General features: G+C 42.8%; 1 protein-coding gene across 1 annotated transcript in view; it reads left to right on the top strand.

Moving 5' to 3' along the window:
• TPRG1 (tumor protein p63 regulated 1) overlaps nt 1–19,452 on the top strand; it is a 216,941-nt gene that overhangs the window by 28,471 nt on the left and 169,018 nt on the right. The gene's annotated exons all lie outside the window — the stretch shown is intronic.

Here is a 19,452-nt window from a genome sequence, read left to right as displayed (position 1 = left end):
AACCAGAGTCCCGGAGGGCAGAATGCCGGAACCGGAAGGAGCTCAGAAATCATCTGGGTGGTTACATATGGGGATAAGCAGAAGCTATTTACCCATGGTAAAATCATAGCTGCAGCAGTATGTGCTGTTACCAATATACCAAGTCAGTGGTGAATCTGATCCAGGACTTGGGCCTTTTCCCTCCTGATTTAGAAAGTGTCACCTTTGCTTTGGAAGCACTGTAGGAAATCTTGACATGAACATGACCCAATCCTTACCCTCAAAGCCAAAAAGGAGATAAAATGCAGACATATGTGGCTGTGATCCCAGGTAAAGGTCTTAGGCATTTCTTTTTTTTTTTTTTTTTTTTTAGATTTTATTTATTTGAGAGAGAGAGACAGAGATAGTGAGAGAGCACACGTGGGGAGGAGAGGGAGAAGCAGGCTTCCCACAGAGCAGGGAGCCCGATGCGGGCTCGATCCCAGGACCCTGGGACCATGACCTGAGCCGAAGGCAGACGCTTAACCGACTGAGCCACCCAGGCGCCCAGGTCTTAGGCATTTCTCAAAGTAATGTGGAGAGTCAGAAAAGCAAACCTTATACCCGGTTTGGAGAATCAGGGCACAAACTCACAGGAGAGGTGGCCTTCAAGCAGAACCTCGATGACCAGATGGTGTGCTAAAGAAAGACGTAGATGCAATGAATGGCCCTAAAGCAAAAAGATGATCATTTCCGGAGGAGGTAGAGAGAGTCTAAGTTATTCTTCTTCCCTCAGCCTCAGGTTCTCATCAGGAAACGGGCACAGGCATACTTCTCCTATGTGGTCCACTAATGTATGTGAAAGCATTGTGCCCAAATGCTCCCTCTTTTTCTCTCATTCCCTCCCCACAGATCCCAAGAGGTGGTCCATCTTCTGCGCTGTTGGTAGTTCTGATATTTTTCCTTGTGGTTTAACAACTTACGTAACACTTCAATCACTGGGCTTCTGTAAGGGGTGGGCAATAAAAATACCCAAAGAATTTGAAAAGAAATTTTGCACAATTGCAAGTCAGAGAGAGAGAAAATTCCTCTGAGTCATGCATTCCCCGTGAACTCGCTTTGCCAGAGTCAAACTCCTGTCATTGACCTTTGTGTTTCCCTCCTGGAGCACTCACTGCTGTGGTGTTCAGGTGAGGTTGTTATGCCAAAGGGTCCTCAGAGCTGAGCACATCAGCACTGTATAAAGAGAGGCTGAAGGAAGGAAGGGGTGTCTTAAAGAAAGGGACTGACAATTGGAAGTTGGGTAGAAGGAGGATTGCCAGAATTAGTAAATAAAAATATAAGATACCCAGTTGGTTTGAATGTTAGATAGTCAAAAATATGATTAAGGTAAGTATGTCTCAATTATTACATGGGGTATATTTTGACTAGAATGATTATTTATCTGAGATTCAAATTTAATGGGGAATCCTGTATTTTATCTGGTAACCCTAAGTGGATGGGGAAGGACATAGTAATGGGGCTAAAGAGTAATAAAAATAATATATTTATAAAGAAAGAGCTTATAGGTTTTTAAAAAATATTTTATTTATTTGAGAGAGAGAGGGAGGGAGAAAGCATGAGGAGGGAGAGAAGAGGGGCAGAGGGAGAAGCAGACTCCCTGCTGAACAGGGAGCCCAATGCGAGATCCGATCCCAGGAACCTGTGATCATGACCTGAGCCGAAGGCAGCCGCTTAACTGACTGAGCCACCCGGGCTCCCCAGATTTATAGTTTTAAACGTACCCTCGGAGGGCGCCTAGGTGGCACAATCTGTTAAGTGTCCGACTTTTGATTTTGGCTTAGGTTGTGATCTCAGGGTCGTGAGATGGAGCCCTGTATAGGGCTCCGCACTCAGTGTGGAGTCTGTTTGAGATTCTCTGTCCCTCTCCCTCTGCCCCTTCTACTCTTGCACTCTCTTTCTTTCTCTCTCAAATAAATAAATAAATCTTAAAGGGGGGGGGGGCTCCGGTTTCTTTTTTTATTTTGTCCTCAAATAAGTAGGTGCTGTTCCTCTAGTTTTGGACGTGATGAAAGATGAGGTTCAGGCGACTTACCTAATGCCACAGAGGGTGGCAGTGTTAGCATTCCAGCTCAGTTACTTTTTAAGCTTCTTATTTTGAGATAATTTTAGACTTACCAAAATGTTGCAAAACTAGTGGAGTGCTCTTCTATCCCCTTTAGGCAACTCCTCTTTACATTAACATCTTAAATACCCATAGAACAATAATCAAAACCAAGGAGTTAACATTGGCACAGTACTATTATTCACTAAAGTACGGACTTTGTTCAGATATCACCAATTTTTCCACTAGAGGCCTTTTTCTTTCCCAGGATCCATTTCCACTTCCCACATCATTGTCAGTTGTCATGTTTCCTTAGTCCCCTACCATCTGGAACGGTTCCTCGGTTTTTCATTGTCTTTCATGATCTTAGCACTTTTGTCCAGTACTGATGAGTTATTTTGTGGGATGTCCTGCAGTTTTGGTTTGTCTGATGCTTTCTCAGGATTCTATGGAAGGCATTGGGAAGGAAACCGCAGAGGTGATATGTCCTTCTCAGGGCATAACATGTGTATTACGTTGACATGTTCTGTTGGTGATATTACCCTTGACCACTTGCTAAAGATGACATCTGCCGGGTTTCTCCACTGTAAACCTACTGTTTTTCCCTTTGTGATTACTAGATATTTTTAGAAGAGATACTTTGAGACCATGCGCAAATCCTGCTTCCACCTAACCTTTCACGCACCAGTTTTAGCCTCTACTGGTATCACTTGCTTGCTGCCATGCTTAGTGTGTCCCAGAGGTCATTTTCTAGTTTCTTCATCCCTTCTACATTGATTAATTGGAATTCTTTCGTAGGAAAGAGCTATAGCTTCACCCCATTACCTCGTTTAAGCTCAGTTATTGTCATTCCAAGTTTATTGTTCCTTTCACGAAAGCAAAGGCGAAGGAGAAAGTGAAAAAATTTGCGTTACTATAGAGGTATGATTGTTTCAGATGTGCAGTGGAAAGGAGGTGGGACTAATTTTGTTCATCTCACAAGTATTGATCAAACATTTCTATCCGAGGCATTGTACGAGGTACTGTGAAGGAAAGAGAAATGTGCAAAAAATCCAAAGGAGGCTGATAAATCAAAGATTCATACTTAAGGTACTTTTTATAAAAGGGATAATGAAACTTCTCAACTGAATATTGAACTGAAAAATAGTCACACCGATGATTATGACAAGGGCAAGTGTATCCTAATGCAGTCAGTTATGAAGCCCTCCCTGAACGGCCAAATCTGTGTAGTGTAGAACATCTCCAACAAGATGATCCTGATGCGTGTGAAGATCCTGGTACCTTAGTTTGTAGGGTTATAAAGCATTTTAGCCTTTTTCTCCTAATTCAGAGAGAAGAACCGACTAGAAGATAACAATTTGACTGCCTTTGGGGCCCATGATTCCTCTCCTGCCTGAAAGACAGTATGAGCCTTCAGAGAATTCAAGCTCACTCCTCATTAGGAAATTGGGAATTAATTTGTATATAGTACCTGGAAGAGTTAAGCTTCTATTTTTGGTGACTAGAACTGACCATACAAGCATAATCCCAGTGTCCCAAATATCATCAGAGGATAAAGGACTGGCATGGTCAAAAGATTTCCAAACCATAGCACATTATTTTAACCAGCAGTTAATAAAGCTAAAGGGCAGCTTTACAGAGAACACTAATTATCTATCCTCTTGTGTGGAGTGTAATGAGATCCAACTAGGGGCAAATATAGATTCTCCTTGTGTGGGTCAGTGGTTTATTCTCCTGTCTCCTATCAGAGTAATCATTTGCATATTCAGGCAGAATGTGAATTGTTTAGGACACCCTTGTGAAGAATGCTGATGTGAAGAGAACCTAGCTCCATTACACTAGTGTCATTTAAAAAAAAAAAATCTGTCCAACAGGAGAGCTTATTCTAGCTTTCATTTACATTCATTCATTACATTCATTCATTCATTTTCATTTATATGCTTCTTCGACTGCAGATAAGTCTGAGATTCAGGTAATACCTTGCATTTTTGAGATGAGGAAACCGAGCTTCAGTGGCATTATGTCATTTTTGCTAACCATCGTGGATCTAGATCTTGGATCCAAATGTTCTGATTCTAGAAAGTGTGTTTTTAGCCTTACACCATATTGCCTCTGGTCAGTGATATTCTTAAAATTCCTTATGACTGTAAGTAGAGTGGTCATATGACCCACTTTGCTCAGAATGGTTCAGATTTATACTTTATGCCATGGTATAATTATCGATAGGATGACTTTCTACTCTAAAAAAAATAAAATAAAATGTCCTGTCTTGGACAAGAGAACAGCATATGGTCACCCTATCCATAGTAAGGCTCAGAGAAATTCTAGCTGGGAATTCATGCAATCTTTAAACGTATGTTAAGGAAATTACTAATAAACTCCTTAAGTGTTAAAAACTAATTAAGCCAGGGGTACCTGGCTGGCTCAGACAGAAGAGCATGCAACTCTTGATCTCGGGGTTGTGAGTTCGAGCCCGACGTTGGGTGTAGAACTTACTTAAATAAAACATTAAAAAATGTTTTTATGTGATCATGCCATTTAAATATATTATGAAGCATTCTGATGTTGGAATAGTATGCACATATAACATACACACATACACACATACATAATATTTAATGATCTGGGAAAACTCAAAAAAGGCAAAATTATAATAATGATTCAAATTGTATGTGCACGTGGTAACAAGACTATAGATGATTTTCTTTTTAAAAAATACGTTTCTGTATTTTCCCAAATAGCCCATAATGAACATGTGAAAAATTTACAGCTAAAAATTATCTTTAAAATCTCTCATTTAGAATGAAGGGATTTCTTTTGACAGGAGAATATAAAATTGTCACCTCAGAGAAAGTAAGCCTGCATAGATAGGAGTCTAATAACATAGTAATAATCCTTCTTACAAGTAGAACAGAGCTTTATATTCCCAAGAACTTTCTGATCACATTTTCTTGCTTAATCTTCCGAAGAAGGCTCATAGTCAGTAAGCTAATGCCCCATTTCACGGGTGAAGCCAAAAATGCAGAGAAGACAATGAATGAGGCAGATGTGGGAGCTCTGAGGTTGTCCCAGGTAAGCCCCTCCACCACTGACTCTTATACTTTTCCTATATTGGTTTTTAAAGCTAACAGCGAGACCCTGAGCTAACAGTTAGAAGGTAGTTCCTTTGCTCATGCTGCTAGTCTCTCATGTTGAGCACAGGGAGAGCAGGGCATATTGCTGCCACAGTGTAACATGGGAAATGAGAAGCTTTTCCTTTATTTAAGCAACCATTTAGCCAGCCATTAATTTCAATCTCCAGCCATTCAAAAGAACACCGACTACAACTCTGAGGCAGGTTCCAAGCCTGAATTTGTTGTGACTGTGTCTGCCGTATGATTTACGGCGACTTGCTTTTTCCCTCTGGTCCTGGATTTCTCCGTCTGCAGAATGAAAACTTGTAACCAGATCACCTCTATGGTTCTCTCTGGCTCTGACAGTATGTGATTCCAAGCTTCTGAGCTTCGGAGGGAAAAAGTGAATTCCAAAGCTGTATTCCAGAAGCACCCTGTCTAACTGGGGCTCTACTTTTCTTTGCATTTGGAATCAGCCCAAAGAAAAGGTCATTTTTGCAGACATCTTGAAGTTGCGCTCCAATGTCCTCATTAAATAACAGGAACCCAGACTGGCAGGCCCAGGGGAATATTCAATCAAGGAGAAAAAGGCCAAGTCATTACCGGAACCCTATCATCAGAGCTGTAAACGCAAGCATTCATTCGTGGGCTTTAGCTGAAAGCATGTTCAATCATGCTCTCTCCCTCCTTATACAGGTTCCGTTTGTCAAATGCGTGTGACCATTCCGATAAGTCACCAGGGGTGGGAAGGGAGAAAGAGAAAGAAAGAAAATTGCAACCGTAAATAGACTCTGAACATAGAGAGATCAAAATAGACAGCCTCTGGCTTTAGTGGATGAGTCATCGTCGCAGCCCAGACCGCAAAAACAAGCGTGGCTTCTCTCCTTCGCGGCAGTCTTCCTGTCTGGAAAGGAAACACTGCGCTGATTGGAGATATTGGCCATTTTATAGACTTCAAAACAACTTAGGCAACTGAACATACAAGAAGGGGGACAGGTAAAATGATTTTTTCCAAGTGTTTCTCTGGAGAACCAGCTACCAACTCTGATTTGAAGATGCGTGGAAACTTTCATCTTGAGCCAACGCTGGTTTTCGTTTTGTTTTGTTTTAGTGTGGTGGTCTTCGCTTCTGGCGTAGTGTACATATTTGTTTTTCTTCAAATAATATAAGTTATTTTTCTGAGACTTGGTTTCTGGGCACTGAGCTGAGCACTGTGGGAGATGGAGAGATGAATTGACATGAGGACCAGCTAATGAGGAAGTGGACAGGTATACCCATCATGATATTATGAAAGGAGATAGGTGCTGAAACAGGAAAACCCAAGACCACAGGGGTGTGAAGGAATCAGCAGCAGTGGGCCCTGATGAATGGTCCACTAGATTGAGAGACTGGTATAAAGAAGGCCTACATGTATTCAGGATTTAACAGTGAGTCCAGGTTGAGCTTGCTGCATAGTGTATGGTAAGGGAGTAGAAGAAATAAGGCTTGAAGGACAGATTGAGACCAAATCCGGAAGGAGTCTGAATGCCAAGATGCAGTTTTGGGCCTTGTCCTCTATGCTGTGGAGAAGGGGAGGGGAAGAAGCAGAGACACTGTGGGAAAGTAGCAATACCAGCTGTAGGAAGAAAAGGATGGAGAACCAAGATCAAGGAAGATCAGTTAGGGACTCTTGCCACAGTTTAGGAAAGAAAGAAACTACAGCCCCTGTTGAGTAAAAAGAAATATATATTTGGTCTTTGTCCCTCGTTCTTGGCAAAGAGTTCTTAAAACCCTTGTAATTTCTTGAGGGATAGGTGTGATAAGAGCATTTTTTTTTTTAAGAATTTTTAACGCAGAGATCATATAAATCTCTTGGAATTTCCTGAGTGATAGGATATCTTTTTTTCCTAATGAGACAACTGGTGGCTGGGGGCCCCTAAGTAACTTCAGTATGGGGGCTTGTCACCAGAAAGATCAAAGTATGATTAGAGGGTTGGAACTTTCAGTCCCATCTCCCAACTCCTGGAGAGGGGCAGGGGTGGGGTGGCTGGAGCTTGAGTCGACCATCAATAGCCAATGAGTTAATCAACCATGGCAATGTCATAAACCCTCCACATAAGTCCCTAAACATGGGGTTCAGCAAGCTTCTGGGTTGATAAGCACTCGGAGGTACTAGGAAGGTAGCATGCTCCGAAGGCATGAAAGCTCCATGCTCCTTCCCCATACACTGTTCTATGCATCTCTTCCATTTGGCTGTTCCTGATTTATATCCTTTTTAATAAGTCTGTGATGGTAAAATGTTCTGAGTCCTGTGCGATGTTCTAGCGAAGTATTAAATCTGAGGAGAGGATTGTGGGAACCCCTTGAATTTATAGCCAGTTGGTCAGAAGTACAGGTGATAAGACTGGCTTCTGAACTGGGGGCAGTCTTGTGGGAATGAGTTCTCAGCCTGTGGGGCCTGCCCTAACTCTACATTGTTAGTACTAGAGAGTTGGGGAATTGGTTGGTGTGGGGAAACCCTCCTACACACATTTGGTGTCAGAAGTGTTGTGAGTGGGGCACGTGGGTGGCTCAGGTGGTTAAACGACTGCCTTCAGCTCAGGTCATGATCCCGGAGTCCTGGGATCGAGTCCCACATCGGGCTCCCGGCTCAGCGGGGAGCCTGCTTCTCCCTCTGACCCTCTCCCCTCTCATGCTGTTTCTCTCTCTCTCTTTCTCTCAAATAAATAAATAAATAAAATCTTAAAAAAAAAAAAGTGTTGTGAGTAAAACCAGTTCTTTGCTCCCCACCTAGAACATACCCTTAGATTAGAAAGGAGAGGATCTACAGGAAAGGGTGTAAAAAATATGTCTGAACTTCTAATCTGGTTAGTGAGGATATCACTATAAAAATGTTCACCATCATAGTGTGTGTGAAATCACTGAGGGGTCAGGGAGACAGCTGTGGCCAGCTCAGTTTGACACAAACAAAGGAAGATTGTCCATTTGATAGGAATATGGGGCAAATAGCTTTAGCTGGCCTACTGACACTGTAGGTTTTATTTGCTACTTGGAGTTCTGAATACTATATATTCAACCGCACTTCCTTTCCAGCTTATAATTTCTTTCCTGCCTTGGTACCAGCTCTTGAGCTTTAGAAGGCAGTGGTGCTTGGAGGAAAGAGAACTCACCTTACTGCTGGCTCAGCTTTGCTGCCTCTCTGACCTTGGGTAAATCCCCTGATCCCTCAGGGCCTTGGTTTCCCATCTGCAAAATGGGAATGCATGATGTATTGAATTATTCAGTGCCTGGGACCCCTTGCAGCTCCAACAGTTTAGGATGCATATTTAGTAATGAAGTAGTCTTCATTACTAAAGTTATCTTTCACAAAACAAACCCGTATCATTGAACCCTCCTGATAACTTGAGATAAGCTGTGCAGGTATTATTATTTAAGTGTATTTCATAGATGTGTAGATAAAGGTATAGAGACACATAGAAGGTAGGTAATTTTTACAAGGACATACAGTGACTTAATGATGTGGTCAGGACTAGAGTCTTGGTCATCTGACTCCCAGCCCAGTGCTCTCTTGGCTCTCCCAGGCTGCACTGGTCCCTAGGAAGGGTCAGTGAAGTACATTGCCAGGAACGTGCTCAGTTTCCATGATTATTCTTGAATATCCTCTATTTCCAGTGTTTCTCCTCAGTGAGACCAGGCCAAAAGAAAGGGAACCATTTTACCAGGGTCATTGCAAAGTTTTACTTGTGAAAGACATATTTTTTTAAAGATTTTATTTATTTATTTGTCAGAGAGAGCAAGCACAAGCAGGGGGAGTGGCAGGCAGAGGGAGAAGCAAGCTCCCTGCTGAGCAAGGAGCCCGATGCAGGACTCGAACACAGGACCCTGGGATCATGACCAGAGCAGAAGGCAGACGCTCAAACGACTGAGCCACCCAGGCATCCCTGTGAAAGACATTTCTTTAAAAACCACTTCTAGCATGCAACTCTTGATCTCGGGATTGTGAGTTCTAGCCTCATGGTTGGTGTAGAGATTACAAGGCACTTCCTTTTGCTGGGATCTGTGCAGATGGCAAACTTCTTTTTCAGTCATTACTCCCATGGCCAGCTGGAGGAGGTTACCTACTTGGATGTGGTCAGAAGGCAGAGGCTGGATCATCTAGTCTCCTCAGTGTGGGTCCCTCTGGCAATAAAATCATGCTAGCTCTGGGCCAATAGGACTTTGGAGTTCATCCAATCCAATGCCCTGTCCAGTGCTAGATATTTTCTATAATGGTTCTACTGGTTGTCCAGCATCCTCTTGAACTACTACATTACTTCTGGAACCTAGACCTGTATTGTCAGCTATCTGTGGACATCTTCATGTGATTGTTCATGGTCAGCTTACATTCAACATGACTGAAGCCAAACCTATGTTATTTTCCCCAAATACTTCTCTTTTCTTCTCCAGTCGCATTGCTGTCCATTCGGTCCAACAAGCTAAAACCTGGTTCTTTTAAGTTCACTCCTCTTCTGCATTTGATGAAGTCCTGATGGTGTTCCATTTGCAATCTTGCTTTCCTGCATCCCTCTTTGAACTCGCTTACGCTCTCCCCTTTTCAGGACCTCCACCATATTTCCCTGGACTATCCATGTAGCCTTCTCACTGATTTCTTGGAGCATTTGATAGGCAAATATACACCTTAAATTTCTAAATGGGAATAAAGGATGTGTTTCCCAAACTTATTAACCATGGACATTTTTTTCCAGGGTATGTCTGGCCAATGCTAGTCATTCTAGATGAATTATAGTCCCTCATCATTGTCACATGTGTCCACCCCTACTTGTCACTGCACTTGTTATTTCCATTGCTTAGAATGCCCTTCTTCCTGACTCTTGCCATCTGGGGGAATCCTATGCAAGTTTCATGGTCCAATTCAAATGTCTTCTACTCTCTGAAGCCTTCTTTGATCCCATGTCCCAGGATAACCCCTGAGTTCTCAGAGGACTCTATATTGAGTCTATTATGATATTTATTTATTTATTTATTTATTTATTTATTTATTCTGTGTCTACTATAATATTTAAATCATATTCTAGTTGTGTGTGTTTATGTCTGTCTCCCAACACATGGTAAGCTTCTTAAAAGCTCGGAAGTATATTTTATTCATCTTTCTGTCGTAAGACTAGAATGATGAATTTTGTTCTCTTTTACTTCCTTCAATATTGATTGAGCAACTTATGGTTGATGCTTCATGAACTTGATGCAATAAACAAGCTTACGATTCTAGTACAGTGGTCTCTAACTTCTTTGCCTCCCCCATTACTACCTGGGTCTAGATGGGAACCGGTGGGGGTTATGCCGGGGACATGGGGACATTGGTTTAGAAAGTGAGATGGGGCAAGTATGTTGGCAGTTACAGTATAAGATCCTTATGGGACAAGTTATCTGAGAGAGGAGAGCAGATATTAGGGATGATTCCTGAAGCTTCATCATCAGTATCCTACCTTTACTGAGCACCTGCTCTGTGCAAGGCATTGTGCTAGGAGCTTAAGGACACCTGATCCCACCAAGAACTAATAGTTAGTAGTTTGATTGCTAAAGACACCTGGTTCCCATGAACAAAACCCAACTCTGCTAGCTGGGCTACAAAGAGAAACTTAAGGATGTGAGGGTAGAATCCAAGGGCAAGGAAATAGCTAGGTCGGAACTGAGCTGGAACTAGGGGATGAAGAGCCATAGGGAGTCCAGGAAGTAGTTGTACTTTTGTTCTTTTTCTGTGTCTGTTTTTTGTTTTTTTTTTAAAGATTTTATTTATTTATCTGACAGAGAGACAGTGAGAGAGGAAACACAAGCAGGAGGAATGGGAGAGAGAGAAGCAGGCTTCCCGCTGAGCAGGGAACCCGATGCGGGGCTCGATCCCATGACCCTGGGATCATGACCTGAGCTGAAGGCAGATGCTTAAAGACTGAGCCACCCAGGCGCCCCTCTGTGTCTGTTTTCTTCTTCTTTCTTGCTATATGCCAATATTCTTAGTGTCTCTAACTATTTATGATTCAGAAAGCTGTGTTAGGAATGTGGCTAGAGCTGAATATCACATCCAAATGAGTTACCTTAGACACATAATTTTCCTAAGTCTCCCATCTATGAGATGAGAGATTTGACAGGCTCAAATGTCAGCTGTGAGGGCCTATTTTGACAAGTTCTGCCTTAAGTCATTTTTCAGATTTGGTCTGATTATAAATAAATATGAAAATATTAGAAAATAGTGACTCTGGGAAAATTCTTATCCAATTCTAGATTCCAGTGTTCTTGGCCAGCCAATAAAACCTGTTTTGTTAGAACAAGTGAGCATGATTCCTCTCTTACTTGTAACTCTTTTCTACCTAGGAACATTCTGGTTCTCTCTAACACACACTGCCTTCTCCTTTCTTCATCTCCGCTAAGACAGAAATTGCCTCTCTGCCCTGCCTCCCATTTGAATTGCAACCCTGGGCCACATCAACGAAGTTATGCATATTTGAAATATATTTGTCAAAGTATCTTCTGATATTTTAAAATAGCCTAGTAACTCTTCAGTTTGGGGACAGTCCATGCATTTCCCATCTGTGCAATAGTAATGATTCTCTGTGTACAGTGTCACAGGATTTGCCAAGTGTTTTTATGTCTATTAGCTTATTTGGTCTTCATGACAATCCTTCAGTCACTCAACAATCTTTATTGAATATCTACCACATACCATGTGCTGGGACAGGCATAGGGCTACAGTTGAAAAAAATGCACATAATCCCTGCTCTGATGGAGCTGATAGTTTAGAGGGACAGGGTTCATATCCCTCCCCCACTCTTTTTTAGAGACAAAGAGACTACAGTGAAATGGTTTGTCCCAGAAAGGTAGTAGAGCTAGGGCCCAGCTGGGCTTTCCATTCCCTATCTGGGACTCTAATCTTGCCACCATTCTACCATGCTGAATATCCCTGAGCACTCTCCAGGAGTTAACTAAAAAAAAAAAAAAAAAAAAAAAAAGTTGATGCCAGTGAGGATGTAAGAGTGGCAGATAGAGAAGCCTGAAGTATCAAATTATAAGAAAGTAAGAAAATCAACCAACTTCTGAAAACCCCAAAGTACGGGGAAGGAACAGATCCCAAACCAAAACAATGAACAGAATGACAGTAATAGCCACTGGAAAACAAAAATTAAAGTGGTTTGTTCCCTCAGAGATGAAACCCCATAGGGTGTCCTTAAGTTACAGGGAAAGTGTTTGATGTGAGTATCCAGGTCCCGCTGTGAGCAGAGCTCCAATTTGTATCTTCCATGCAGCCCTGATTGACTGGCAGAGCTGGACTCAGAAGGGAATGGGCCACAGCTTGGCTGCTTGACTTTTGAAGGATGATCACAAGGAATCCCAGTGGGGTGGCAAAGAAGAGTGGGGTGAGCAGGGAGGAGGAGGAGGAGGCCTCCATAAACGGGCCCTCCCCTATGCCCACAACACGTTATGCCTGCTTTCCTCAGGCCAGCGCCCTCCCGCTCTTCCCATGTCTGTAAGGGTCAGTGCAGGCCTTGGTTGGTAGATGCCAAGGAAGGAGGATGTGACCTTGCTTTTCCTGAGCTGTAATAAGACATCTAAATTTAAAGAGGCATTTCTGTTTGCCCCTGTGCTCCTCCATCTTTAAGCTGGAATATACAGTCTAAGGGCACCTAATCCCACGGACACTGAATGAAAACAGAGCCAAAAGATGAGAGGGTGGTTTCTCAGATGTTAATTAAGGGTTTGAAGAAGACAGGGTCCCTGCCTCAAGAGGAGGGAGACCTATGTAAACCATAATTCCACTATAATCAAATAAGGGGTATGTATGCATTTGTGAAAGCCCAAAGGAGAGTGATTAACTTCATCTGGGTGGTGCTTCAGAGCTGGACGCTGGAGTGAGAGTTTGCTTGGTAGCCAAGTATAGTTGGGGTTGAGGGATAGGGGGAGAAAATTGTCAGGTAAGAAAAGGCTTGGAGGTGTGAAAGTGTTCTGGGAGTTTGATGCGATGCTGACTGTGTTTCTGGTAACAATGTCCTTTATGTAGTGAGGTAAGATAGATGATTGTCTGAGTTTTAAGGTAGGCTGGTTACTTTAACAACTGGCCAATTAACCACAGAGGTTTAAGAAGGTAGACTTAATTTCTTATTCACTTCCTAGCCCAGTGCAGGTTGGCAGGGGGTTCTGCTCCAGACAGTCATTCAGGGCCCAGATTCCTTCCGTGTGTGGCTCTGTCCTCTCATAGTCCCTGTCTTTACCCTCAGCTGGTGGATGGAGAAAGAGAATGATGGGTCATGTATGCACAGATAACTTAAAGGTAAGGTTGGGAAGTTGTCAACCTCACTGCTGTTCATATTTCTTTGGCCAGAACCTAGCTAGATGGACACACTTAACTGCAAGGGGCTCTGGGAATTAGACGCTAAGGGAAGAACATGTATTGTCAAGCAGAACAGTCTCTACCACAGCTTGGAGTCTGGAGAACAGGAGAATGGAAAGAATAAGGGCATTGTGCCTACCAGATTGGACTTGCTGAAAGCCTCCAGCTTCCCTAGGGGGAAAGCATGTGATAAAGGAGTCAGGGTGGGCTGTTGGTGAGAAGTGCCCTGTGACCAGACACTTCAGCAGAAAGAAGACGAATGATTCTAACTCAAGGGTGCTTGTATCTAGATGAAAGAATTCTTCTCCAACCATGAGAAAATGGAAGAGAAATCATTTCAGTTCAGCTCTTAAAATGGGAACAAAAAGAAACCCAGCCAAGAAGGCAACTTACAGCCTCAACATTTATAGAGAACTACGTGTTCACTGGCTTTAGCTGATCTTCCCGCTAATCTTGGGAGAAGGACCTGGTTGAGAATTTTCATTCCCATTTTAGAAGTGGAGAAACCTATGCCCAGAGAGGTTCAATGACTTACCTAGGGTTGCACAGTAAGGAGGAGACAGACCAGCAAATCAAACCCATGTGGTGTTCTTTCCACAATTCCACAGATCCTCCTCTCCATGGGGCAGATGCTGACCACACTCTGGGGAGGTGACCCAGATCTAGTCCTAGACATGGGGCCGGGATCCTGGGGAAATTCTCCTCTCAGCCACCCTTCTGTCTGGGTGACTTTTGCAATCAGTGAACCAGCTCCTCATTCAGAGAGCATGTGCATGCTAGCTGTCAAGCAGCGCATGCAGCCTCTGACAGCCCCAATATCACTGTTTGTATTATCAGACAATTACCAGCCGAGCTCGTATTCATAATTTGACTAACAACTCGCGACAATGATTATTTTTCCTTTCCTGGCAAAACAAATATAGCAGCATTTTCTTTTCAGCATCAGCGCTGATGCTCCTTGGCATTCTATCAGCTGAAGGATTTTTTTTCAAAAAAAAAAAAAATGTTAGTTGTACTCCCCCACATCTCGCTAACTTTACAGTCCCCCATGGCATCTGTGTGCAGTGAACTGAGCTGTTGAGACTAAATGTAATTTGCAATCAAGCTTCTGTTAACATGGAAATGTACCGGCTGGTCTGCTGCAATATGGGTTCTCATTCTGTCTAGCATATGGTTGCATTAAATCCAGTCTCCAGAATGTCTCTTGTTACCACATTGTCAATCCGTGCAGAGCAGAGAACCCTAAAAAACCACTAAAGGAACATATTTTTGGAATTGGCTCTTCTATTGGATCTTGACAAGAGCTGTCCAAAGACATACTTGGTTACTTGAAATGAACTAGCCCTGTCAGATCTATGCACACATATACACAGAGACACACAGTAAACTTGAAACCCAGTTAGATGCTATGTATCTGCAAGCATAGGAGTTACACTGGAGGACAAAGGGAAAGGAGAAGGCAAAGGACTCAGCTCCATTAGTTACATTTGAGATGGTTTATTGATTGTTTTCTTGATACTTCAATATTCAGAGAGTCCCAGGATATTAGATTTGCAAGGGACTTAAGCAGTCCTTGCAGCTAAAACCACAGGCCCTGGAGTTGGACGAAGCATGGCTTGAATCCTGATGCCATCCTTAGCTTGGTGACCTTGGACACCGTCTTTGGCTTTGTGTGTCTCAGTCTATGCCTTGGGGAAACAGAGGGTAATAAAAGTACCCTCACGATTTAGGATGTTGTGGGGGATTAAATGCTTAGGCACAGTACCTGACTCAATCAGTTGTGGTCATCAGTATTCATTACTTCTTCCTCACTCTCTCCAATCCCAAATCAGATGCTTACACGTCCCTCACAGCTCAAGCCACCATTGTTCTCTTGTTCGGGTGTCACACTGGGCGGGTATCTGGGAAGCCTGTCCCTTCCATGGCAATCCGTTCTCTCCTGTGCAACTCTGTTAAGTAGTTTTTCCTCACATTAAAAATAAATCTCACCCCCACCCCGAGTCTTTCTTCTGAGGCATACACATAAAGTCTAATTGGGTGGTGGCCCTCAGGTATTTGGAGAGGCCATCATGTACCCTGAAGGCACGTCATATTCTCCCATTCAGCTCCTCTTGTTCCTCTAGCTTCCTTGTCCGATGCAGCATGGACTCCCCTTGTTAGCCTGGGCCCCTTCTTGGGCTTGCTTGGGTAGGTCCATGCCACAGCGAGCACAGTGTTTGCAGATGGCATGTTACCAGCTGGGTCCTACCTGGCAATGAGTGACGATTTACCAGATTACATTGAGCTTTACCGAATATACCTCTCCTTGGAAAATTCACCAATAGAAGTTTTCAGTAAACATGCAATCCTTTAAACTCAGTGTTGGGAGGAACTTCGTGCCTACAGGTCTCTGCATCATTTTGTGGAGAAAAAAATATTTTTTTCTAGGAAGTTAATGCCCTTGTTGGCATCTATTCTGCAAATCTGAAGTGTTTGGGTTTTATTGGGTGTGTTCCAAGTAGGAAATTCATGCACAGAAGGTGTATGAGACACCAGAGTGCTAGGACATAAAATTCTTCCAACATTTGAAGAGTGCTTTGGAGGGTCAGGAGAAAATGGGAAAAGAAGTTCTAGTCATTCTCTTAGAAACCATTTGCGTGCTAGACACAGTGCTACGTACCTGGGATATAGGGATAAACATTCCTTTCCTGCCATAAGAAGCTGGCAGACAGATGGAAGCCAATTAAGATACAGGGTGATAAGATCTAGAATACTGCCAAATACAGGACGGTCTGGTGCTGCCTCACCCAGACTTGAGTAGCTCAAAAATCCAGAGATGGGGATAAAAATGCAGATAAATAATTATGTTACTAGGGACTAAGTGTTATGTTTAAAGACTATACAAGGTGCTCTGAGCACTTCGAGGAATTTGTTCAACAAATGTTGAGCACCAATGTCTGCTGGAATCTATGATGATGAACAAAACAGATAGCTCTTGAAATTTATCAAAGTTACAGTCTTGAGCATTCGTGTGCATGTGTACTCAGACAAATATTATTTATTACTCACTTAAAAGCTGTGATAAGTGTTACAAAGGAAGAGAAGAGGATTTTTGTAGAAAATAAGATGGAGCCCTGATTTAAATGTTGGTGAGGTGTTAAGGAATGCTTCTCCAAGTTGTATTTAAGTGGAGACCTGAGAAATGAGTAGGGATAAAATGACAGACGGAAGTGCCAAGTTCTATAACAGGAATGAGCTTAGAGTTTGAGAATTGGGAGAAATGGAGTTATAGGAAGGGCTTCAGAGCCCACGTGGCTCTGGGCAGTTGGCTACATCCAGAGGAAAAGACAGGGCATCTCAGGCAGAAAGGGCAACTCACACAGAGGAATAGGTGCCCAAGAAGACACACCAGGGCTGAGAGAAGCTCCCTTCATGCTCCTCGTGTGTGTGCGAGAAGTTTAGGATGGGGCCAGAAATGGAGAGAGAGGCTGGCCATGTCATAAATGGCTTCAACCACTATGTCAAAGGATTGATTACAACTGGAGACACCTTGGAAACACTGAGAATGTTTTAAATTGTCTTTTATTTTTATTTTGTGTATCTATCTCCTCAGTTTGTTTCAAAGCTTTACATGGGGGCATGCCTTTTGTATCTCTGTATCCCACCCCCACCTCCATGCTTAATTATCGTTGGCCAAATTAAATTTCATCTCCTCTTGGCCACTTTGTTCCCAGCTCTGATTTGTGATCTGTGGTGGCTTCCACTTGGAGATTCTCTGTACCTCATAGTGACATGGTGCTAAGGTACCTTGAGCAGATCCCTGTAGGATCTAACTTCAACCCCCCATGGTGCTTATGACCTGCTCTAGCATTCTGTTGGGAAGGTTTCACTCAAAGATGTGAGGAATGAATCACACTGTGACACAGGTATTTTCAGCTGCCAGCTGGCCATCCCTTATTGAGATCATAGAATCTGAGGCTTGTTAGACTGTTTAGCCCAACACTCGGGCTCAGCAGAGAAACTCATTAGCTCCATTTAATTAGGAAAACCAAACACTTCCAAACCTACTTTGCTGTCAGTCCACTTCCTGCCATCTCATTGATGTATTTCTTTTAAAAAAATTACACCTTTAATGTGGTGATGATTTTCTTAATCAGCATGAGAACTCCATAGATTCAAGCTATTTAGCTAGAGAACAAGTAGAACAATTATACAAGTAGTTGTCACACCTCTTTGAACCAATATCTTTCGGTATCACTAAATTTGAGATTTGGGGACTCAATTTTCTATGAACAGGATACACAAAGGCAGTTGTTCAGCTGTAGTCCTATAATATTGCAATTAAGACCATCTATTTTTAATAGCATCCTAAAGTCTTCAAAAGCTTTTAGATCAATCTGTTGATTCTCATAAAATGCTGAAAGAAAGTGAGGCAGGAGGTATCATCTGCGTTTGACAGATGAGAAGACTGGGGCTCAGAGCAGTTCAAAGTTTTCTCCGGATGACAGCTCTGGGATGTGCGCCTTTCTGCCTCCCCTTAGGCTGGTGCAGGGGTTGGCAATGAAGACCCAGATTTCAGGCCCAACTATCTAGAGATACTGTTCTATCGGTACCAGAAATGGGGATGATTGGTTCCCTGCAAAAGATTATACTTTCAGTTAGGATGTGCTGAGGGTTTGCTGACTAGAGGGAACTGAGCACTGGAAGAAAATTTGTATAGCTGCATCTCTCAGCTGCTTTGAAACTGCATAAGCACTGTCTTCTCTACCTGGGGAGGTCAGTGTTTTTTCTGAGGTCAGAAACATTTCAAGTTTGCCCGAGAGTCCACGTGTAGGAAGTGGATTCTTAGTCCATCCTAAATCTGTTCTGGTGATCCACTGCTCTTCTATCCAGGCCTTCCATTCAAGGTGACTCCAAAGCAGATGTAGGTGTAGGTGATTCTGATTTGATAAGTTGCTTTTATATTCTTGACCTCATCTGATGCTCACGGCACTCCTGTGAGAGTGGCTTCTTGTGTCTATCACATCAGTTAGGAAATGGGGTTCTGGAAGGTGTGAGATTTATTCTGTGGCAAACAGCTCATAGTGGGACATTAGGTTCTCAACCTTGGACCTGTGTCCATCATCATGGCTCATTCCACTGCTTCTGCACAGCTCTTGGTCCTTCCCTTGTCTTTTCTCTCCTCTTGCCTCTCTCTGTGGCTTTCCTATGCTCCTCTAGGAATCTTCAGGAACTCTTCCCATAGTCCTCTGACCAGATCTGCTTTCTATAAAGGTCCTTCTGTCAGTCATTGTTTTAGGATGAATTTAAAACTTTGAGTTCCCTAAAGGTGTACATATTTTCATTACCATCTTCTCCTCATTTGCTGTAACAAATTCTTGAGCACTTACCATGTTCCTGGCACTGGGAATACAATGATGATAATCGCACACCGTCCACATCCTCTGGATTTAATGTGCTCATGGAAGAAAGCACTTTCCTGGAAGCTGACTTCAGAGATTCACATGCCTCATAGACAACCATTTGTTCTTATGGTTTTGAAAAGTTTTTAATCTTTAATTTGGGGTTTATGAATATTTAGTCGACCACTCTGCCAGGTGACATAGAGGCGCTGAAGAAGAAAAGGGATCTGGAATGCTGATGTGACATCACACTCCAAAACAAAGAAGTGGGAGGTTCTGCTGTCAACCTGAGCATTGAAATGTTAACTGGGGGTGTGAGTGGGGTTGCTTTTCCATGGAACCAGATAATATTGGTAAATTCATAACGTTTTTCCCTTTTAATTAAGGGGCTTCCTTTGTATCTTATCACAGGAATAAACACCGAAGCCAGGAAACTGTATGAGTTTTATCTAGGTTCCTGCTGAAATTTTGGAACAGATCATTACACAGTTGATTTGTGGGCATTTTTGAAGAAAAGGCACCCATCACTAGAAGTTAATG

Source organism: Mirounga angustirostris, unplaced genomic scaffold (genome assembly GCF_029215605.1).
Source record: "Mirounga angustirostris isolate CCGP_5_RB_7025 unplaced genomic scaffold, mMirAng1.0.hap1 SCAF_1, whole genome shotgun sequence".
NCBI classification, from domain to species: Eukaryota; Metazoa; Chordata; class Mammalia; order Carnivora; family Phocidae; genus Mirounga; species Mirounga angustirostris.
The sequence above is the reverse complement of the archived record's forward strand: the minus strand, read 5'-3'. Positions and strand labels throughout refer to the sequence as shown.